General features: G+C 36.7%; 1 long non-coding RNA gene across 2 annotated transcripts in view; it reads right to left on the bottom strand.

The window, feature by feature from the left end:
• LOC307196932 overlaps positions 1 to 23602 on the bottom strand; it is a 386149-nt gene that overhangs the window by 199020 nt on the left and 163527 nt on the right. For both annotated transcript variants that reach the window (XR_013831291.1, XR_013831292.1), the window contains exon 2: positions 807 to 924. This is a non-coding gene — a long non-coding RNA (uncharacterized lncRNA). The remainder of the gene's footprint in view (positions 1 to 806; positions 925 to 23602) is intronic.

The following is a 23602-nucleotide window of genomic DNA, read 5'->3' on the forward strand; positions in this document are numbered from 1 at the left end:
TTCTGTATACTAACAGCAAACGATCCTAAAAGGAAATTAATAAAACAGTGCCATTTGAAGTAGAATAAATCACTTAGGAATAAACTTGACCAAGAAGGTGAAAGACTGGTACACTGAAAACTATAATACATTGATGAAAGAAATTAAAGAAGACACAAATAAATGGAAGGACATCCTATATTTGTGGATTGGAAGACTTAATGTTGTCAAAATGTTCATACTACCCAAAGCAGTCTACAGATTCAATGCTATCTGCATCCAAATCCCAATGACATTTTTTACAGAAGTAGGCGAGACACTCCTAAAATTCATGTGGAACAACAAATCATCCAGAATAGCCAAAGTGATCTTGAAAAAAAAAGAACAATGCTGGAGGGGCTTCCCTGGTGGCGCAGTGGTTGAGAATCTGCCTGCCAATGAAGGGGACACGGGTTCGAGACCTGGTCTGGGAAGATCCCACATGCCACGGGGCAACTGGGCCCATGAGCCACAACTACTGAGCCTGCGCATCTGGAGCCTGTGCTCTGCACCAAGAGAGGCCGCAACAGTGAGAGGCCCACGGACCGCGATGAAGAGCGGCCCCCGCTCGCCACAACTAGAGAAAGCCCTCACACAGAAACGAAGACCCAGCACAGCCAAAAATAAATAAATAAAAATAAATAAATTTATAAAAAAAAAAAAGCACAATGCTGGAGACATCAAACTTCCTGATTTCAAGATACATTACAAAGTTACAGTAATTAAAGCAGTATGGTACTGGCATAAAGACCAATAGAACAGAATAGACAGACCAGAAATAAACTCACCCATGCACAGTGAAGTGATCTTCAACAAGGGTGTAGATTGACTTAAACTACCATGATTGAACCTTTCTTCTTCTCCAGATCTCTGTTACAATCCTTTTTGTCTGCTCACTGATTCTGCCTAAAAAAAAAATAAATAAATAACCTAACATTTAGACACACACTAAATGTCTCTCTTAATGGTGATGGGTAGGAAGGAGTAGGTGATTAAGCTGGAAAGGTTTTTCTTTGGCTAGTTAGGAGAGGAAAGAGTCTATGATTATGTTAGCATGTTGTATAACATCACTCTAGGAAAAGCAAGGATAATGGTGAAACATCCAAAAAGCTTTATAAACTGTGAACATGGAAAAATGGACCCCGGGCAAGAAAGAAGGAACCACACTGACATTTGTTGAGCACTGCAGATATTCTAGTGTGTTTGAGACCAAAACTCAATAACAAGGAGTGCCAGTCAGGAAGCTGATTGGAGCACCAATTCATAAGAAGCACAAATTATCACTGAAATAAATTAGAAATGATACCAAATGGTACATCCATTTATAACACCTTACTATTGAAATGCATTCATTTCTTCCTGCAGTAGATAATGCCCTTAAGAATAACTTTAAAAGACAAACAAAAAATGTTTCTGACTATTTTATACAGTTGTTGAGCCAAAACTTAAAAGACATCTGTCTGAAGGAGCTCTAAATTATCTCCCTGCCTGAGGTACTTATATCACTCTCTAGCCCTTTTTGAAAATCCTTTTTTCGTCTCAGAAATAAATGGAGTAATTTTGGTTCAGGCAGTTTGGGAACAAGGACAGTGGCCCTACTATTAAACAAACAAGTAATGATGATCTCAAAACAGCACAATTTGGGGTTAAATAGATATAGACAAAACACATATAGAAGAAATGAACAGAAGAATAGACATTAAATTGAGACATTAAATTATTATTTAAAAATAAAATTAAAGACGTGATTTTAAAGAATAAGTCTTTGACAAGATTTGTCGGAACTGTGGATCTTGAAATTTTTAAATAAAAAGGAATGATAGAGATTGATTAGCTCATTTGTTTTTTGTTTGTTTTTAAGGGAAATGAGGATAAGGAAGTTCAGGGTCTTTCAGCTCTTGATATCTTTGTAAAGTGTTCTTTATGAAGATATCTTATTACTGTTCTTTTGATATATTTTTGTTTTACATGTAAGATTAAAAAAATATATATATGTACGTAGTTTAAAAACTCAAATGTTATTGTAAGGCTTGTAACCAACTCAGCAATCTCCTTTTCCTATTGCCCACCCACCAGACACTCCTTATGATATTAATTACATGCCTATATTAGTTCTTGATTTTTTCAAGTCTCAACATTATTATAGTTCTGTTTTTCCTAGAATTAATAATTATTGAATGTGTTTGTGTGCCTGGTTTTCTATGTGTCTATTACTAATTTAACCCTAAACTTTCACTCAGAACTATTAAAACTCCTCTCAAAATATCAGGAAATACAAAAAGGTATCATTTTACATTTTTCTTAGAGATTATGGCAGAGAGATTGCATTAATCACCCCAGTTTTTCACATCTGCCTGCATCCATGCCCTTTGATAGCACTCTTCCAATGACTCCCGGCTTGGCCGTATGAATTGCACTGGCCTCTAGGAGAGTAGCAAACTAAGTACCAGGAGCAGCTTGAAAATGTGCTTGTGCATTTTTGCTTCCTTTCATGAGATTATTTTTTGTTAGTTTGCTGTTAAGGTATGAGATAAATATAAAGGAGAGGAGTCGTCCCACAAGACCAATTTAGCACAGTCAGCCCTCAGACGATCCACTAGCTGATCACATAGTGATCAGTGAACAAGTCTAGCCAAGATCAGTCTGGCCCAGCCCAGATATGCAATCAACTGCTCAGTCAGTCTATAAATGTTAGTAATAATAAAAAAAAAATTTAAATAACTAAGTTTGGGAGTGGCTTTTACTCAACAACATTCAGTCAGTACAGAGATATTCTCACTAGAGCCTTTAGCTATGCTTCAATCTTGATTAGGATTCTTTTTTTTTTGGCCGCACCGCAAGGCATGCAAGATTTTGCAGTGGAAGCGTGCAGCATCCTAACCACTGGACTTCCAGGGAATTTCTTGATCAGGATGCTTTAAGCCTGCTGTACAGCTATTGTCCTGGGATGTCTCCTTACCATCCTGGGAATTCCCTTTGTCTGTCTCCTACTTTGGAAACTTTTTTCCTGAGTCCCTGTACCTTTTGTGTTTTTTATTTCCTCCCTCATTTCAGAAGATCACATCCCCCAGTAGCACTTTAAGAAAGGATAATAGATGGATATAAATTTTTAAAGAACCATCAAATCTGAAACACTGTTTTCTGTCCTTTAGAATCAATTCATACTTTGATCAAACAAAAAATTATCGGTTAAAATTATTTCTCAGAATTTTGATGTTTTTCTCCTGCTAATCTCTAACGTTATTGTTAAGAAATGTTTTTAGCTTTTTGAAAGCTTCTCACCTCTTATTTTCACTGCAAAATTCAGAAATTTCACGATGCTCTGATATGAGCTTTATTTTATTTATTGTGTAAAATACTAAATGGGTTGCTACTATCTGGAAAATGATGATTTTCAGATCCAGTATTTTAAAAAAAATTATTTCTTTAATAATTTTCCTTCATCTGTTTTCTCCCTCTGGAACCCCTAGTTTTAATATGTTAAACTTTCTGAATCCATCCTTTATTTTTCACCAATTTTCCATTTTTAAATTTTTACATTTTATTTTCTGGAAAAATTTTCAACATTACATTTCAAACTAATGGATTTGAAAATATTTCTGCCATATTACATTTAATTTCTAAAGGCTCTTTCTTGTTCTCCAAATGTTTCTTTTAAAAAGGACTCTGCTCTTAAGGAATGTATATCTTTTTTTATCTCTCTGAAGATTAAATTTTTAAAAATGTTTTCTATCCTTGTCTTCCATTATCTTTTTTTCTCCTGACTCCTTTCATTTCTGTTTATTTTCTTAGGTTTCTATGTTTTGTGTTGGAGGTACTCTTCAACTGTTTGATGATCTCTGAGTCTAGTTTATATTTAGACCAACATCCTAAAAGCACATAGGAAACCGAATACTTGAGTAGATCTTGCTGATTTGAGATTCCCTAAACCTGACTGGGACGATACCAGGCCCATGGCTGTTAGTATCTGTGTGCCTTTTCTCTTGGGTTGGTTATTTTCCCCAAAGAAAACTCTTTTAATTATATGACTGGATATTAAAAATCTGCTTTGTTGCTGAGCAAGATAATGGGGTTGGGCGGGGCTCAGGATTTAAGACCTACACTTTCACTGGATCCCTTTGTATTTCATAGAGCCACACCCTCTCCCCAGCCTATCTCACCACCACTCCCAGCTCTGATATTTTTACAGAGAAAGACTTTTGCCTTTTGCCAGATGGAAAAGGGATAATTTTGTTGTTGAAGGGCCTCAAGAAGAGAATCTGGGGTATAATCGCTCTTTATAATGATGTGCAATCAATTCTCTTGGTTTCTTTTGTCCTGCTCTCCAAAGATTCCTTCATGCCTTCATTCCCAGACTTTCTCTGTTTCCCATGCAGGGAATTGACCTGCCTCGGATTGGTCTTCCGCCTCCTCCAGGCTCCTCGGACCTACTAGTCAATTGCCACGTCTATCCATCTGCTTTCCAAGGTCCAAACTATTGAAGACATATTACTTCTCCCATCACCTTTCCCCCTTTTCCCTCTGGGTTTATACCATTATTTTTAATTTTCACTATTATTTTTATAGAATTGGTGGAAGGGGTACATGCTTTCTCTATGCTATATTTAATTTATTAAAACTCTGAGTTCATGACTTTAAACTTCAAAATATACATTAAAATGCATGTAATTATAGTGGAACCTCTATTACCACAGTTACACAAAGTCACACTAAAGATGCTTTTAAATACTTTTTGAAAATAGTACTATTATTAATATGTAATAATTATTAATTCACAAGTGCAGAAGGAGAGTAAATACTAAATATTACTTTAAATGATGTGCTGCTGTGAGTTATAGGAGCTATAAAAATTAGGTAAATATTTCTCATGTCCTTGAAAAAAAATATATATATATATTTTAAGATGATTAATTCTAGGAAAACAAATGTTATAAAAGCTTACCTGTTAAACAAGGTCAGATTTTCCCACTATGAAATAAATGTTATTTTTCTCTGCATGTATTTTTTCTTCACAAATTTGGGAGTAGTAACTTTTCTAACCTACTATTATCTCTGTAAATAATGTTTTCTCAGAACATAAGTTAATGAGGTAAGTCTTAGTGATCTACTCATTAAAGTTCTAAAAATAGATCAAGAGATAGATGTGGTGTCAGAATTTCCAGACAAGGGGAAAATCTGTATCTAACAGTGATCAGTGCCCAATTCCAACGTCATGACACTGCATATTCATTTAATGAACCTCTTATCTGTTAATTACTACTCTTCCCTGGATTAGGCTGATTCTGCTTTCTATGAAAAACCTGTAATAATAGTGGACTTTTATATACGATTATTTGTCATTTGCTGAATTTTGGGGGTGATGTGATATGGACTATGTTTTCCAAAGCTCTGAAGAGCTTCCATTATAATTTACAGATAAATTTTTTTACTTATAGTAAGTAAATTTTTTTACTTATACTTACTTTTTTTTACTTATAGTAAGTAAAAACTTACTATAAAGGACTATTTTAAGAAACAATTCTTTTGAAAGAATTCAGTGCAGGAAAACTGGCACCACTGAATTTTGCCCTGCAGTGCTATCTGTTATGAATTCCATGCACATATTAAAAATGTACGGCTTCAAGACCTACCACTTCTGAATTCCACCTCTACTGAACAGCTAGGGATTGTAAAGTTAGTACTGCAATCAGGTAGTCCAGGCTTGAATACCTACCATGTGTTAGCTGTAATGACCTTGGGAGCGTCAATCACTCTGACAGTCTACATACTCATCTGTAAAATGGGGGCACTGCCATCCACCTCCTAAACAATGGAATCTTGTAAATCTGTTTAAGCTGTGCATGTGAAACACAGTGCCTAGTGCCAGGCGTGCTGCAGGTAATCAATCCATGTTGGTTTTCTCTCCACAGTCAAAAAAATATATAAAAGATACACAAAGGTCCTAACAACAAGAACTTTAAAAACAAAAGATTTAACTGACCCGAATCATAAATTAACCTGATTTATGAATCAGGTTAATCTGTGTGTAATGAATTCAGTTCTTGATTCCATCTTTCTACTGTGAAGTGGGCTTTTTTCCCCTGAATTTATTAGTAAGTATTTGAATAAATTGTTCTCACCAGTTAGTAGAGGGAATGTGTATGTGTCAGAATCAGCTGGGTAACATTTTCAACTGTTATTCTCTATGCTAGATCTTTAGCGCCAGAGATTTTGATATATCAACTTCTGTCAAAAATTCACTGTTTCAGGCCTATGAAATCCAATTCTTATAAAGACTTTCTGAAATCACATGTCAGGAATGTGAATTTCTATGAAATCATACTTGCTTTCAATTATGTTTGGATAAATGACAAAGTTCTTTCCACTAATTTAATGGTTTATGACAGTATGTTGCTTCCTCATCCAAGTGCTCATGTATTCATTGGTATATATCCAAGGTATACATCCAACTGCGAATTCTAAGCAGATGTATCAGGGCAGAAAAGAAACTAAAATACTTCTTTAAAATTTGGCATGTCAATAAATAATAAAGCATGTCTGTTTATAATGTTCAGACAGCGTCACAATGTTAAAACAAATTCACTCCATTTTATCAATTTTTAAATCATGGAAATTCTAGGTTAAAGATAATTTATTTTTACTGCTGCTGCTACTACTACTACTAGCAGTAATCAGTGGGAAATATCTGAGTCATTACTATGTGTTAACTACTGTGTTAAACAACTTTAACACAGTAAATTGCATAATTTCATCTAATCCTTCCAACTGTATGAGAAAGTTCCTCTTAAGAATAATCTAATATAGCAGTTACAGTTCCAGCTTATTGAACTATAAAGGGTATCTAATCCTTAGTCCTTATAAAAGTCTTTTAAACAATAGTGGACAATTGTATGTCTCATTTTTTCAGATCTGTATTTTTTTCTTCCTGAAATGGTGAGATTGTGATTTTCCTTTCCACTTTGGTAACTGACCTCTTAGTGTCCTATTTTCCTCTTCTAAACGCTACGTGGAACTGAATACTCCTGTACACAACAGCCAAGGATTATCACCTCCTTTGTGTTGGATTTAGCTTCACTCTTCAATCTAATGGCACATTAGCTCTTTTGGCCTCTGTGCCACGTATCTATTAGAGGTTGTGTTACCCATATTTATTGTCCTCTTTCATCTCACTGTCTTCTGAAAATTATTAGTGAAATGTGTAGATATGAATTTATAATATCTGTATCTCAAATTTAGTTAATTACCATTTTAGTAAACTTGTAGAAATGATGAGGGCTACATACAGTTTTTAAAAATGTGAAAAGTCAACTTGTATTTTTTTTTTAAGAACGTAGACGGAGACAGAAGCTCAGACACATACTCATGCCATCACTGATGTTTTCTTGACTTCATTCAACTCCTAGCATTGTAGGAGTTGGTTGACGTATAACTAAAAATATACCCAAATAAATAATTAGTCATGGAAAATTGAAAACTGACACTCTAATTTCAATAATGTGAGTAAAATGAAAAGCAAGTCTAAACAAAATTTGTAGACATTAAAAATATCCAATGGGGCTTCCCTGGTGGCACAGGGGTTGAGAGTCCACCTGCCAATGCAGGGGACACAGGTTCATGCCCCGGTCTGGGAAGATCCCACATGCCGCGGAGCGGCTGGGCCCGTGAGCCACGGCCGCTGAGCCTGCGCGTCTGGAGCCTGTGCTGCGCAACGGGAGAGGCCACAACAGTGAGAGGCCCGCGTACCGCAAAAAAAAAAAAAAAAAAAATCCTATGTGTCCAAGTATACACACACACACACACACACACACACACACACACACACACACAGAATTCTTAATTTAAAGAAGTTATGAAGATTCTTACAGCAAATCTATGCATATAGGTAATATATTATGTTGGTAAAGGGCCAATTTCATAGCTACGTGGAACTTAAAGGACACAGAAACTATTTAATGTTTCCAAAGCTTTAGTAGCTTTCTTCATTTTTATCTTTCATCGTTCTCCCAGATTATTACAAAAGAAGATAAAGAAACAAATATGAGTTTCCTTTTGTAGACATGGCCAAATAACTACAAAGAAAGTATTCTATAAAAGCCTTATTTTTTGACTTATAAAATTATATTCTTTGGACTGAACTGGACATTTGGACTTGGCCTTTGACTGCTCCATTGTTGAAATAAACAGAATTTCTAAAAAGAAAACGTGCCTTTGGTATATTTCCCCTCTATTTACTCAAAGTATTTTATTGGTTGGTTGTAAATATATTTATATCTTAGGTGATGCTTTTTCTTCTCCCTGGTAGATTCATTTCTCCCAGAGGCTCTCTACTGTTACATATTTTTAAAATTATATATGAACTTTAAGATGCGGTCTTTTCAGCATACTTCTTTCTCTTCCATATAACACTGAATTTTATCCATGATTTCTTAGTTTACCCGGGGTCTATTCAAAAGAATGCTATCTTATGAATGCTCCTTTATAGATAGATACTTTGTAAGTGGCCTTTCTATAACTTTGAAATTGTCAAAAATATTTCTATATGCAAACTGATGGGAATATCCAGAGTTGCCCCAAACCCATCATTTTTCTTTCTTATGTTTCCTTTTTCTTCATTTCCTGACCCTATCACATGTATTTAGCTCATAGAGTTTTTCTCCATTAATTTAGGTAAGATGAGAATCATTTCTTTACAGATTAGGAATTTTTGAATGTCTTTCGCCAGTTGTAATAATGGTATATTTTTTAACATCTTTACTGGGGTATAATTACTTTACAGCTCTTTGGTAGTTTCTGCTGTACAACATAGTGAATCAGCTACATCTGTATGTATAAACCAAATCCCCTCCCTCTTGTGTCTCTCTCCCACCATCCTTATCCCACCCCTCTAGGTGGTCACAAAACACCGAGCTGAACTCCCTGTACCATGCAGCTGCTTCCCACTAGCTATCTATTTTATATTTGGTAGCGTATACATGTCAGTGCCACTCTCTCACTCCGTCCCAGGTTATCTTTTCCCCTCCCCGGGTCCTCAAGTCCATTCTCTAAGTCTGTGTCTTTATTTCTGTCCTGCCCCAGGTTCATCTTTTTTTTTTTTTTTGTAATTCCATATATATGTATTAGCATATGGTATTTGTTTTTCCCTTTCTGACTTACTTCACTCTGTATGACAGACTCTAGGTCCATCCACCTTACAACAAGTAACTCAGTTTCATTTCTTTCTAAGACTGAGCAACATTCCATTGTATATATGTGCCACATCTTCTTTATTCATTTATCTGTCGATGGACACTTAGGCTGCTTCCATGTCCTGGCTATTGTAAATAGTGCTGCAATGAACACTGTGGTACATGACTCTTTTTGAATTATGGTATTTTCAGAGTATATGCCCAGTAGTGGGGTTGCTGGGTCATATGGTAGTTCTTTTTTTAGTTTTTTAAGGAACCTCCATACTGTTCTAAATAGTGGCTGTATCAATTTACATTCCTACCAACAGTGCAAGAGGGTTCCCTTTTCTCCACACCCTCTCCAGCATTTATTGCTTGTAGACTTTTTGATGATGGGCATTCTGACCAATGTGAGGTGATAACTCATTGTAGTTTTCATTTGCATTTTTCTAATGATTAGTGATGTTGAGCATCCTTTCATGTGTTTGTTGGCAGTCTGTATATCTTCTTTAGAGAAATGTCTATTTAGGTCTTCTGCCCATTTTTGGATTGGGTTGTTTGTTTTTTTGATATTGAGCTGCATGAAGTGGTTGTATATTTTGGAGATTAATCTTTTGTCAGTTGCTTCATTTGCAAATAATTTCTCCCATTCTGAGGATTGTCTTTTCGTCTTGTTTATGGTTTCCTTTGCTGTGCAAAAGCTTTTAAGTTTCATTAGGTCACATTTGTTTATTTTTATTTCTATTTCTCTAGGAGGTGGGTCAAAAAGGATCTTGCTGTGATTTATGTCATACAGTGTTCTGCCTATGTTTCCCTCTAACAGTTTTATAGTGTCTGGTCTTACATTTAGGTCTTTAATCCATTTTGAGTTTATTTTTGTGTATGGTGTTGGGGAGTGTTCTAATTTCATTCTTTTACATGTAGCTGCCTAGTTTTCCCAGCACCACTTATTGAAGAGGCTGTCTTTTCTCCATTGTATATTCTTGCCTCTTTTATCAAAGATAAGGTGACCGTATGTGCGTGGGTTTACCTCTGGGCTTTCTACCCTGTTCCATTGATCTGTATGTCTGTTTTTGTGCCAGTACCATACTGTCTTGATTACTACAGCTTTGTGGTAGAGTCTGAAGTCAGGGAGCCTGATTCCTCCAGCTCCATTTTTCTTCTTCAAGATTGCTTTGGCTATTCGGGGTCTTTTGTGAAGTTTTTTGTTTTAGTTCTGTGAAAAATGCCATTTGTAGTTTGATAGGGATTGCATTGAATCTGTAGGTTGCTTTGGGTAGTATAGTCATTTTCACATTACTGATTCTTCAAATCCAAGAACATGGTATACTTCTCCATCTGTTTGTTTCACCTTTAATTTCTTTCATCAGTACCTTATAGTGTTCTGCATACAGGTCTTTTGTCTCCTTAGGTAGGTTTATTCCTAGGTATTTTATTCTTTTAGTTGTGACGAAGAAAAGGGAGAAGAAAAAAAAGAAAGAAAGAAAGAAAGCAAAGAAAAATAGTAATAATAAAAAATTAAAAATAAAAAAAGGAAAGAAAGAAAGAGATCAACCAAACCAAAAAAGAAATCCACCAATGATAACAAGTGCTCAAAACTATACTAAAAAGAAAATGAACAGACAGAACTGTAGGACAAATTGTAAAAAAAAAAAAAAAAAAAAAAGGCAGAACCCTAGGAGAAATTGTAAAAGCAAAGCTATACAGACAAAATCACACAAAGAAGTATACACATACAGACTCACAAAAAGAGAAAAAAGATGTAAAAAAATATATATATATTGAAAAAAAAGAAAGAGAGCCACCAAATCAATAAACAAATCTACCAATGATAGTAAGCTATAAATACTAAACTAAGATAAACATAAAAACAGAAACAAATTAGATATTGAAAGCAAACCCCAAGTCTACAGTTCCTTCCAAAGTCCACCGCCTCAATTTTGGGATGATTAGTTGTCTATTCAGGTATTCCACAGATGCACGGTACATCAAGTTGATTGTGGAGATTTAATCCGGTGCTCCTGAGGCTGCTGGGAGAGATTTCCCTTTCTCTTCTTTGTTTGCACAGCTCCTGGGGTTCAGCTTTGGATTTGGCCCTGTCTCTGCTTGTAAGTCACCTTAGGGCATCTGTTCTTTGCTCAGACAGGACAGGGTTAAAGTAGCAGCTGATTAGGGGGCTGTGGCTCACTCAGGCTGGTGGGAGGGAGGGTTACAGAATGAGGGATGAGCCTACAGCGACAGAGGCCCGCTAGACGTTGCACCAGCCTGAAGCGTGCCATATGTTCTCCCGGGGAAGTTGTGCCTGGATCACAGGACCCTGGTAGTGGTGGGCTGCACCGGCTCCTGGGAGGGGACATGTGGATAGTGACCTGTGCTTGCACGCCGGCTTCTTGGTGGCTGCAGCAGCAGCCTTAGTGCTTCATGCCTGTCTCTGGTGTCTGCGCTGATAGCCACGGCTCACGCCCGTCTCTAGAGCTCATTTAGGCAGTGCTCTGAATGCCCTCTCCTCGTGCACCCTGAAACAATAGTCTCTTGCCTCTTAGGCAGGTCCAAACTTTTTCCCGGACTCCCTCCTGGCTAGCTGTGGCGCACTAGCCCCCTTCAGGCTGTGTTCGCACAGCCAACTCCAGTCCTCTCCCTGGGTTCTGACCTCCGAAGAAGCTGGAGCCTCAGCTCCTAGCCCCCACTTGCCCCGGCAGGTGAGCAGACAAGCCTCTCAGGCTGGTGAGTGATGGTTGGCACCGATCCTTTCTGCTGGAATCACTCCGCTTTGCCCTCCGCACCCCTGTTGCTGTGCTCTCCTCCATGGCTCCAAAGCTTCCCCCCCATACACACCCTGTCTCTGCCAGTGAAGGGGCTTCCTAGTGTGTGGAAACTTGTCCTCCTTCACAGCTCTCTCCCAGAGGTGCAGGTCCTGTCCCTATTCTTTTGTCTCTGTTTTTCCTTTTGCCCTACCCAGGTACATGGGGAGTTTCTTGCCTTTTGGGAAGTCTGAGGTGTTCTGCCAGCGTTCAGTAGGTGTTCTGTAGGAGTTGTTCCACATGTAGATGTATTTTTGATGTATTTGTGGGGAGGAAGGTCATCTCCATTTCTTACTCCTTCACCATTTTCTCAGTGCCCCCAGAGTGTATTTTTTAAAAAAGAGACAGAATAGGAGTTACTGGAGGAGTACAAGGCAAACTAGAAGAATAGAGAATCACAGAAGCCAAGGATATAAAGAATATTTAGAACGCAGTGACAGATAAGCAAATGCAATTAGCAATATCTAGCAGAGTTACGATAAACACATTATATATTCATAGGGTGTGGGCATCAGAACATCTCTGGTGATCTCAGAAAGTGCTGCTTTGGGAGTGTGGTACTGATAAAAACTGAATTACTGTATTTAGTTGAGTGAAACAGATGAGAGGGTGAAAACAAGAAAGATGTTTACTTCTTTTAGACGTTTGTATGAAGAGGAAAAAGATTTTTCAGGAGTATAAAGAGGGCATATAGTTAAGAGAGAGATTATTTTTAAGATAAAACAGAGATTCAGATATGTTTACAGGTTGCAAAGGAAACAGCTAGAGAGGGTACAGGACTGGTGGAACAAAGCACTGGATAAAAGCAAAAGATGGGAGGTCTTGATGTGAAAGGCATTAGTGAATGAACCATGTTATTATGAAGCAGATTGCATTATTCTCTTACATTTTCAAGTAAGGGCAGGGGTAAGGATGGTGATAATATGTATTTTAAATTATAAAAGAAAGAAAATTAGAGAGATTATCATTTTTAGTTTGTCTGCTAAAAGCAAAGTTGATGGAGATTGAAATGACTTAAGAGGAGAGGTGAATTTCTGTAATACTTGAAAGAAATGAAAAAACAAGATAAAAAAGAATGTCTAAAATGACCGAATGGACCAGCTAAAATTGTAACTGAAACACTTTGCAGTTTTACTGGTGCGAATTTACATACTGGTTTAGCTCTAATCTATGCACTAGCATTCAATAACTTGGTGATAGGTAGTGAAAAAAATGGGATTGCATTGTTGACCCAGAGGACCCAAAAGTGGAGTTTTGCTGCCTAGGTGCGAAAATAAATAAATAAATAACTAAAAAATAAAGAAATAAAGCTGTAACACAATGCAAAGTAGTGTTAAAAATAAATATGCAGAAACCTCTGACATTTCTATACATTAATAGCAAACCAGCAGAAAGAGAAATTAAGAAAACAATTCCATTTACAATTGCATCATAAAGAATAAATTACCTAGGAATAAATTTAACCAAGGAGATGAAAGACCTCTACACTGGAAACTGTAAGACACTAATGAAAGAAACTGAAGAAGACGTGCAAAATAGGAAGATATTCTGTGCTCACAGATTGGAAGAATTCATATTGTTAAAATGTCCAAAACAATCTATAGATTCAATACAATCCCTCTCAAAATTCCAATGGCATTTTTCACAGAACTGGAACAAATAATTCTTAAATTTGTATGGAACCACAAAAGATCCTGAATAGCCTAAACAATCTTGAGAAAGAAGAACAAAGGTGGAGGTGTGAAGCTTCCCGATTCCAAACTACACTACAATTCTATAAGAATCCAAACAATATGGAACACAAAAACAGACACATAGATCAATGTATCAGAATTGAGAGCCCAGAAATAAGCCATCACACATATGAACAATTAATCTATGACAAAGGAGCAAATAACATACAATGGAGAAAGGACAGCTTCTTCAATAAACGGTGTTGGGAAAACTGGACAGCCACATGCAAAAGAGTTAAACAAGACCACTATCTTATACTATACACAAAAATTAACTCAAAATGGATTAAAGATTTGAATGTAAGACCTGAAACCATAAAATTCCTATAAGAAAACATGGGCAGTAATCTCACTGACATCAGTCAGAGTGATGTTTTTATGGATCTTACTCCACAGGCAAGGGCAACAAAAGTAAATATAAACAAATCAAACTAAAAACTGCACATCAAGGAAACCATTATCAAAGTGCAAAGGAAAGCTACTGAATGAGAGAAGGTATCTGTAAACAGTATATTTGATAAGCGGTTAATATCTAAAATGTATAAAGAACTCATCCAATTCAACAACAAAAAACCAAACAACCCATTTAAAAACAACGGGCAGAGGATCTGAATGGACCCTTCTCCAAAGAAGACATATAGATTGCCAACAGGCACATGGAAAGATGTTCAACACCACTAATTATCAGGAAAATGTAAATCAAAATCACAATGAGATACCACCTCACACATGTCAGAATGGCTAACAGATAAGACAAGACAAGAAACAACAAATGTTGGAGAGGATCTGGAGAAAGGGGAAGACTTGTACACTGTGGTGGGACTATAAATTGGTGCCATCACTATGGAAGAGTGTGGAGAGTCCTAAATATATTAAGAATAGACCTATCTTATGACCCAGCTATTCCACTTCTGGGCATTTATCCGAAGAACACAATAACACTAATTTGGAAAGATATATGCACCCCTATGCTCACTGCAGCATTATTTACAATAGCTAAGATATGGAAACAACCTAAGCGTCCACTGATAGATGAGTAGATAAAGAAGGTGTGATATTCATATACAGTGGAATACTACTCAGCCGTAAAAAGAATGAAATTCTGCCATTTGCAACAACAGGGAGGGACTTTGAGGGTATTACGGTAAGTGAAATAAATCAGAGAAAGATAATACCATATGGTTTCACTCACATGTGGAATCTAAAACAAAAGAAATGAACAAACAAAATATAGCAAAAGCAAACTCATAGCTACAGAGAACAGATTAGTTGTTACCAGAGGGAAGGGGGTTGGGGGGTGGGAGAAATGGGCGAAGGAGGTCAACTGTATGGTGATGTACGGTAACTAGACTTGTGGTGGTGATCACACTGTAGTGTATACAGATGTTGAACTATAATGCTGTACACCTGAAACTTACATAATAAAAAAAAAGGAAATACAAGGTATTGTTAAGAGTTTAGTTCAGGTGCTCAATCACAGATTCTAATACAGAGAAGAGAGAAAGAAGATCCAAGTGGCTATATTGAGCCTGGATTAAAAACCAGGCAATCTAGAGCCTGGAAATTTCTGATTTGATGAACATATTTGTTAGGAATAATTAAGTTGTGGGGCTGAAGTTACAGTGAATGAATGGAGTATTGGAATTAAAAATTTCTGCAGTGTATTAGTTCTGGTCATTGAAAAGGTAAAAGGCACAGTAATTGGTGGGGGAGGGGTGGGTGGCTAAAGACTGGAGATGGTTTATTATGTTAAAAAATCCAGGCTTATATGTACCACAACTTCTTTATCCACTCCTCTGTTGATGGACATTTAGATTGCTTCCATGTCCTGGCTATTGTAAATAGTGCTGCAATGAACACTGGGGTGCATGTATCTTTTCGAAGTATGCTGAATTTATCTACAAAACAGAAATAGAGTTACATATGTAGAAAATAAACTTATGGTTACTCGCAGGTAAAGGGGGAGATAAACTGAAATATTGGGATTGACACATACACACTACTATATATAAAATAGATAACTAATAAGGGCCTACTGTATAGCACAGGGAACTCTACTCCATACTCTATAATGGCCTATATGGGAAAAGAATTTTAAAAAGAGTGGATATATGTATACGTATAACAGATTCACTTTGCTGTACACCTGAAAATAACACAACATTGTAAATTAACTATACCACAATAAATTTTTTTAAAAAATCTAGGCTTTGAAATTTAGGCTTATGATGATGTTTGGAAGCTACTGTTTCACAGGAGATGACCATAAGACATCTACTATAATTCTGCTCAAGGAAATTGCCTCAACTCCAGTCATAATATTGTTCTACAAATACCTTTATGTCCTTTTAAAGAGCCCTAACAAGGAATAGGGAAGGCAAAAAGTCTGATTCTTAAACGCGGAATAAAGCTGGATTAGACTTATATACTCAGTCTCTGTGGTGACCAAGAGCACTGTAGGCAGATAATAAGCAGTTTACTCAAATTGGTCAGTACTAAGAATAATATCTGATGATAATTAAAGTGTGTGAGCCATCAAAAATGATAACCTCATCTTAAAATAACTTGAGTCAGTGTTTCATCTGAAGGTGAAAAGTTAATATGACACACATGTATCTAATTTTCTGTACAGCTATGCATTTCACACAGATCTTGATTTAAATCACAGCCCTGCAGCCTTATATCTGCTTGACCTTGGGCAAATTAATTAACCCTAGGGATCCCAAGTTCTTCAGCTGCTGAATGAGGAAAACAGTATCTCAGCATTGTTGTCAGAATTAGGAATAGTACATGTCTATCACACACAATATGCCTAACACAATAATTACTTATTCAGTACATTTATTTGAATTAGAAATAATAGCACAAATAACACTAGGATGTTGCTTAAAACATAGTACATGTTAATAGGTATATCCATTCCTCTTAGTTGCTGGATTTAACAATTGACTTATAATTGACTGAACCATTACATGTCCATTAGTCCTCTAGGTCTTGAAATATATTGGAATAATTTTTTGAAATTGTCCTAACATGCTTATAATGGTGGAGTGGTAGCAATAAAATGAGGAAATGTTGATAAGCCTCTTTACCTGGTGGGGTAATCTGGGATGGGTCCTGTAGTGTGGATGATGAAATGTTATGCTTCAAAGTGATTGTTCCCCTGGTACCCTGCCACCAGCTCCCTCTGGGTCAGGAACAAAGCCTAGAACCTATACTGTGGACTGGACTGGACTCAAATCTGTTTCATCTTTCTTCCAAAAGTCTCCTTCCAGGACCCCAGTCCTCCTCTTTTTGGCTCTCAATTTCAAAATAAATGTTCCATCCTTTAATGATTTATTCACAGACAACTGAGTTTGACTGTCCACTACAAAGGGCTCTTCCTTGGAAACTCACACATACTTATTTTTCTTCCTTGAGTATAGCTCTGCCAAATCCCAGACATTACAAACAAGGATGCCTATTCATCTTCTCTGTGGAGAGATGAATAGTATTTTCTGCTTTCATTTTTCCCTGACACGTCTCCACATTTTAAGAATGAACAAAGGGAGTTATTTGCTTGCAATGCCTTACTCAAGGGGGACAACAATGACAAAGTCAAGTCTTCAATGCAATACCATCGATAACTGTGGTGGCCTTGGATTTAAGTTCCAAAACCCTGATTAAAGTTTCTTAAGTTTCCTCTCAAGCAGAAGATTTTGTTTCAAGATTACTGAATGATAAATACAGATAGACAAAAATGTATTAAACACCTTTCAAAGGTGTTTGTTTATTTTTTTCTGTTTCTATCTCCCTTATAATTTACCAGAGAATGAAAAAATACAGGAAGGGGGGGGCATCTTAGAAAACCTCCCATAACTTTGGTTAACTTAATATTAGGGAAGAAAAAGGTTGCAACAGAAGAGGAGGTAAATCCAATCAGCTGTGTGGAGTGGCAGGCTTTGAGCAGACAATGCAGATATTTCATGGAATTTGGAAGTGGAAATGATTCCCAAACCTGTTCTATCTTTGAGTGGCATGTTCCAAGTCCTATCCAATCACTGGATTGTGTATATTTTGAAGTGCAGGCAGTGCAAGTGTGATTCTAATCCAGAAAGGAAAGTAAAAATTAAGACTTGATTAAGCAATCATGTCAAGCCATCTAAAACAGAGGTTTTTAAACAGAGGTCAATGAAAATACTTTAAGTAGTCTGTGGACCTATGAAAATTGGAATTGGAATTTAATGTTTGTACAAAATATTCAGTTTTCTAGTGGAAGAGTCATAAAGTTTCCACAAATCAAAGTTTTAAGAATGAATGATGAATGGCGGAGGGTTGGAGAAAGAGTGGGATGTAGGGGATGGTAGAGAAAAATTCTTGTGTGGGCCAGATCATCTATGACCCTGAGCAGGTGGCTCCTGAAATCACAGAGAGCTGCACCAGCAACAGTGGATCACCAGGAAAAACTAGTGATGGCTCTGAAAAAGAAGTCGTTTCTGGGTCTCTGAAGAGGATGGCTTGACTTTTGTTTGAGCTTTTTCAAAACTTTGAAAGGTGTACAGAAAGGAAAAAGGGAAAGAAGATGCATGGTATAATGTGTTTACACATTCCAAGGTATAAGAGGATGCGGGATAAATTAAGAAAATGATGCGAACGAACAACTTGTGCCTTGTAGAAAATAATAGCCCTTACTATTCTTTGAGAATTATTTTTTAAAACAAAGCCAAGTACATTTTCTGATGTATCTTCAGGTGGAGTTAAATCTCTAAATAATAGGAAAAACAAAAAGCCCCAAACTTAACCTCAAATAACTCATTTTCTGGAACCCCAAAGCAGAATATATTCAATAAACGTATTTTTATAATTGTCTAAAATGGGTGATCACAATTAAAGTTTTATTCTTTTTATAAGGCAGACCTGAGCTCTGGACCTACCCCTTCAGCACCCCAATAAATCGACCTGGAACAAAGTTTCCTGAGAACTGTCCCATAATAACTGACTAAGAATATTTCCTGTGATCTCCAGGTGAGATGATATAAATACCCCATTTATTATTATTATTATAATTAGCGGCTGTGTAATGAACAAAACCAAGGCAAGAACAGAATTAAAATCTTGGCACAAGGATTAAAATTATATTAAAAATTCAAAGAAAAGAATTGAGAAATCTATGTAGTACTAAAAATAATTTCCCTCTGGACTTCCCTGGTGGTGCAGTGGTTAAGAATCCGCCTGCCAATGCAGGGGACACGGGTTCCATCCCTGGGCCGGGAAGATCCCACATGCTGTGCACCACAACTACTGAGCCTGTGCTCTAGAGCCCACGAGCCACAACTACTGAGCCTGCATGCCACAACTACTGAAGCCCACATGCCCTAGAGCCTGTGTGCTGCAACTACTGAAGCCCGTGTGCTCTAGGACCTGCATGCTGCAATTACGGAAGCCCACGTGCCTAGAGCCCATGCTCCGCAACAAGAGAAGCCACCGCAATGAGAAGCCCACGCATCACAATGAAGAGTAGCCCCTGTTCGCTGCAACTAGAGAAAGCCCACACACAGCAACGAAGACCCAATGCAGCCAAAAATTTTTAAAAATTAAAAAAATAAAAAGATAATTTCCCTCAAAATCTTTAAAATATTTTAAAATACTCTTGTTTTTTATTAGTCTCAAATTAATTTAGCTTAAATAGCATAAGCAAATCACTCTACATTAATTATGGTTACTAATCAATATTAATTTTTGTTTCAATTTATGAATGTTTTATAAGTAAAACAAGATAAGAGAAATAAACCAGCATTGATTTTACTCTTCAAAAAATTTTCTTTGAAAAATCTTTTTTTTTTTTCTTGGTAAGGTCTTATTTCCCTTCTTTCCTTTCTTCAAATTTGTTAAAAAAAAAAAAAGTCACTACTATTGAACAGCTGACAAATGGCTTGAGCTGTGTAGTACATAATCAGACACTGTGCATTTTATGGTTTTATTCTACAGAGAAATATTTATAAAAAGATAGTCAATGATTCTCCATTTTAGATCATTCTCTCCACGTGAATGTAGAGATTCTATTCAAAATAGAAACTGTGTTTGTATCTATGTCTGAAAGTGTGGTGTGTTTGAGGAGACCAGTCATAACAAGAAATCAGAGAGCTAATTATAAATCATTTATTAAAACTCCGTCAGTCAGAAGAGGTATTTTTCTGCCAGTGGGGATATCTATAATTTTTCCACAAGTGGCTCACTTATAATAAAGACTAAATAAACAAACATTCTGGATAGATACATAAATTATTAAACATATTCTCAAAAGTAAAAATGAATAAGGGATGTTATTATGCTTATAAACCGCCATAGTAATCCAGGTGTCATACATACGTAATAATGTAGATCGGGGGCATGGTGCATCTACAAAATTGGGATCATAACTAGTAATTTTTCTCTAAATTTTCCCTGACTTTGAAAATGAGAATTAAGCAATGTAAAGAATTCTAGAGCTAAGAAGTCATGAATAATAGATTTTAAGTAGAGATGAATAAGGAAGTTATGAAGAAAGGGAAACATGACAAAAAATGAGTCCAAAGGAATTGAGGCTGTGCTCATTCAGTTAAAGGGATAAAACTAGCCCAATATTATTCACCTAACATTCTTTTAACTGTATCACAATTCAAGCTACTATTTTTAAAGCTTAATAATTGAAAAAGTTTAAAATGTTACCTCAAACAGTTTAAAAAGTTTAAAATGTTTTAAAAAAGTTTAAAATGTTACCTCAAACATTTTTAAAAAAAGTTTTAAAATGTTACCTCAAACAGGTAAACCCTGAAACTCAATGGCTAAACACAAGAGCATTTTCTGAAAAAGTTTAAAATGTTACCTCAAACAGGTAAACCCTGAAACTCAATGGCTAAACACAAGAGCATTTTCTCTTCCTCATGCAGTCCAAGGCATTTAGGGATCCAAGCTGTTTAAAACTCTGTAAGCTTTTGCACAGCAAAGGAAACCATAAACAAAACAAAAAGACAGCCCTCAGAATGGGAGAAAATTTTTGCAAATGAAGCAACTGACGAGGGATTAATCTCCAAAATATACAAACAGCTCATGCAGCTCAATATCAAAAAAACAGGGCTTCCCTGGTGGCGCAGTGGTTGAGAGTCCGCCTGCCAATGCAGGGGATGCGGGTTCGTGCCCTGGTCCGGGAAGATGCCACATGCCGCAGAGCGGCTGGGCCCGTGAGCCATGGCCACTGAGCCTGCATGTCTGGAGCCTGTGCTCCGCAACGGGAGAGGCCACAACAGTGAGAGGCCCACGTACCGCAAAAACAACAACAACAACAAAAATACCAAAAAAACAACTCAATCAAAAAATGGCCAGAAGATCTAAATAGACATTTCTCCAAAGAAGACATAGAGGTGGCCAAAAAGCACATGAAAAGATGCTTAACATCACTAATTATTAGAGAAATGCAAATTAAAACTACAATGAGGCATCACCTCACACCGGTCAGAAGACCATCATCAAAAAGTCTGCAAACAATAAATGCTGAAGAAGGTGTGGAGAAAAGGGAACCCTCCTACGCTGCTGGTGGGAATGTAAATTGGTACAGCCACTATGGAGAACGGTATGGAGGTTCTTTAAAACACTAAAAATAGAACTACCATATGACCCAGCAATCTCACTCCTAGGCATATACCTGGAGGAAACCATAAATCGAAAAGATACATGCACTCCAATGTTCATTGCAGCATTATTTACAATAGCCAGGACATGGAAGCAACTTAAATGTCCATCAACAGAGGAATGTATAAAGAAGATGTGGTACATATATACAGTGGAATAGTACTCAGCCATAAAAAGAACAAAATAATGCCATTTGCAGCAACATGGATGGGCCTAGAGACTGTCATACTGAATGAAGTAAGTCAGACACAGAAAGACAAATACACGATATCATTTATATGTGGAATATAAAAAAGGGTACAAATGAACTTATTTACAAAAGAGAAGTAGAGTCGCAGATGTAGAAAACGAACTATGGTTAGCAGGAGACAAGGTGGGGGGAGGGATAAACTGGGAGATTGGGATTGACATATACACACACTACTATATATAAAATAGATAACAAATAAGAACCTACTCTATAGCACATGGAACTCTACTCAGAACTCTGTGATGGCCTATACGGTAAAAGAATTTAAAAAAAGACTGGATATATGTATAATATATGTATAACTGATTCGCTTTGTGGTACACCTGAAACTAACGTAACATTGTAAATCAACTATACTCCAATAAATATTAAAAAAAAAAAACTGTTAACTTCAGTGCATTCACTACATTCCTGGTCACTCTTTAAACTGAGATAAGAATAAGAGAGACAACGAGCATAGGGTCATGTGGGCTAAGACTAAAAAGAGCGCTTATCACGTCCACCCATGTGTAATTGGCCAAAGCTTAAATACGTGATCACACCTAACTGCAAGAGAAAGTGGGAAATGTAATACGGCAGTGTTCTCAGAAGGAAAGAGAAATGAGGTTGGTGAATAGCTACCCAGTATCTGCCATCTACATATGTGTAGGGAGAATCTTTAAAAGCATGAAAGTTGTTAGGTCTTTTTAATGCAATAGTCTCTTACTTCTCAAACTTCAGTGAACATACAAGTCATTTGGCTATCTTGGTAAATGCAGATTATGGCTCAGTGGGTCTGAAGTGAGGCCTGAGAGTCTAATTTCTAATAGGTTCCCAGGTGATGCTGATACTACTCATCCATGGATCTCAGGATCAAAACAACCATCATTACGTGAAAACAAATCCCTAACTAACAAACAAAAACACAGACTCAGTGGGATGAAGTTTAAGTCCTATAACCATCTTGCTGTTTTTCTTGGAATACATATTCCCTCTCTGTGCCCTGATTCAGCTACGTAATGTGACTTTAATAATACATAGTTTCTCCAAAGCGCACAGAAATCTGGAGATTTATGAGATAATATCTGCAAATGCTGTGGCTCCTTGGGGAAGAGGTATTAGAAATATACTAGGTATTATATTGTTATTAGCTTGTATTTGGCTGGAAGAAAAGAATGTCCTATTGGGGAAGGATGTTGCGTGTTCCTCTAAGTTGCTGAAAACCTGTGCAAAGAAAAGGAGCCCTTTTCCCTGTATGGATTATTTTTGCCATTATTGTTTCCATTATTCTATTTTGACATTTTCTACTGGGGCATACAAAAATCCAACCATGGCATACATATAACCATACAAATAATCACAGAAATGTGATGATTCATCTAGCTTCATAACACACCTACTAATAGTAGAGGACTTAAGAATTAAAATACATGTACACACCTATTACTTGCTGCAGAAACATGGGGATTATGTGAGCAATAGCATATAAGCATTCACAGAACCTCAGAAGATATAGATCCTGCAAACTTTGTGAAGATTTCCCCTGTTAGTTACATTTACTCTTTGTCTTTCTCTGCCTTAAAACAAATAAATATCCCTTTTCATCGTCTCTCTGTAGCTGAAGACATGAAGCCCAGGTTGTCAAGATTGGTTGATTCTTTGATTTATTCATTCATTCATTTAGACTGATTTTTACTTCTCCCCTCCATCCCCAAACTCAGGTAGGCTCAGAATTAGCCGGAGAAAAAAATTAAGGGGGAAGAAAGGGATAAAATGGGAAACTGCAGCCTTCTTTTATCTCTCCAGTTTATAGCCTACTTTCCCATTTCAGCTGGGAGGTTGTTTTGTAGAACTTTCAAAAATACAAATCAAGAATTGCAGTTAATGTATTCTATGGGAGTAGAAAAACAAAGCAAAATATTGGTAAAAGTCAAAGACCTATATTCTTATTATCACTCTTGGTGAGTCTTTCCTAATGAGTTAAAATGAATGCTAAGTGAAAGAAATGTC

Source organism: Stenella coeruleoalba (genome assembly GCF_951394435.1).
Source record: "Stenella coeruleoalba genome assembly, chromosome: 14".
In the NCBI taxonomy this organism is placed as follows: domain Eukaryota; kingdom Metazoa; phylum Chordata; class Mammalia; order Artiodactyla; family Delphinidae; genus Stenella; species Stenella coeruleoalba.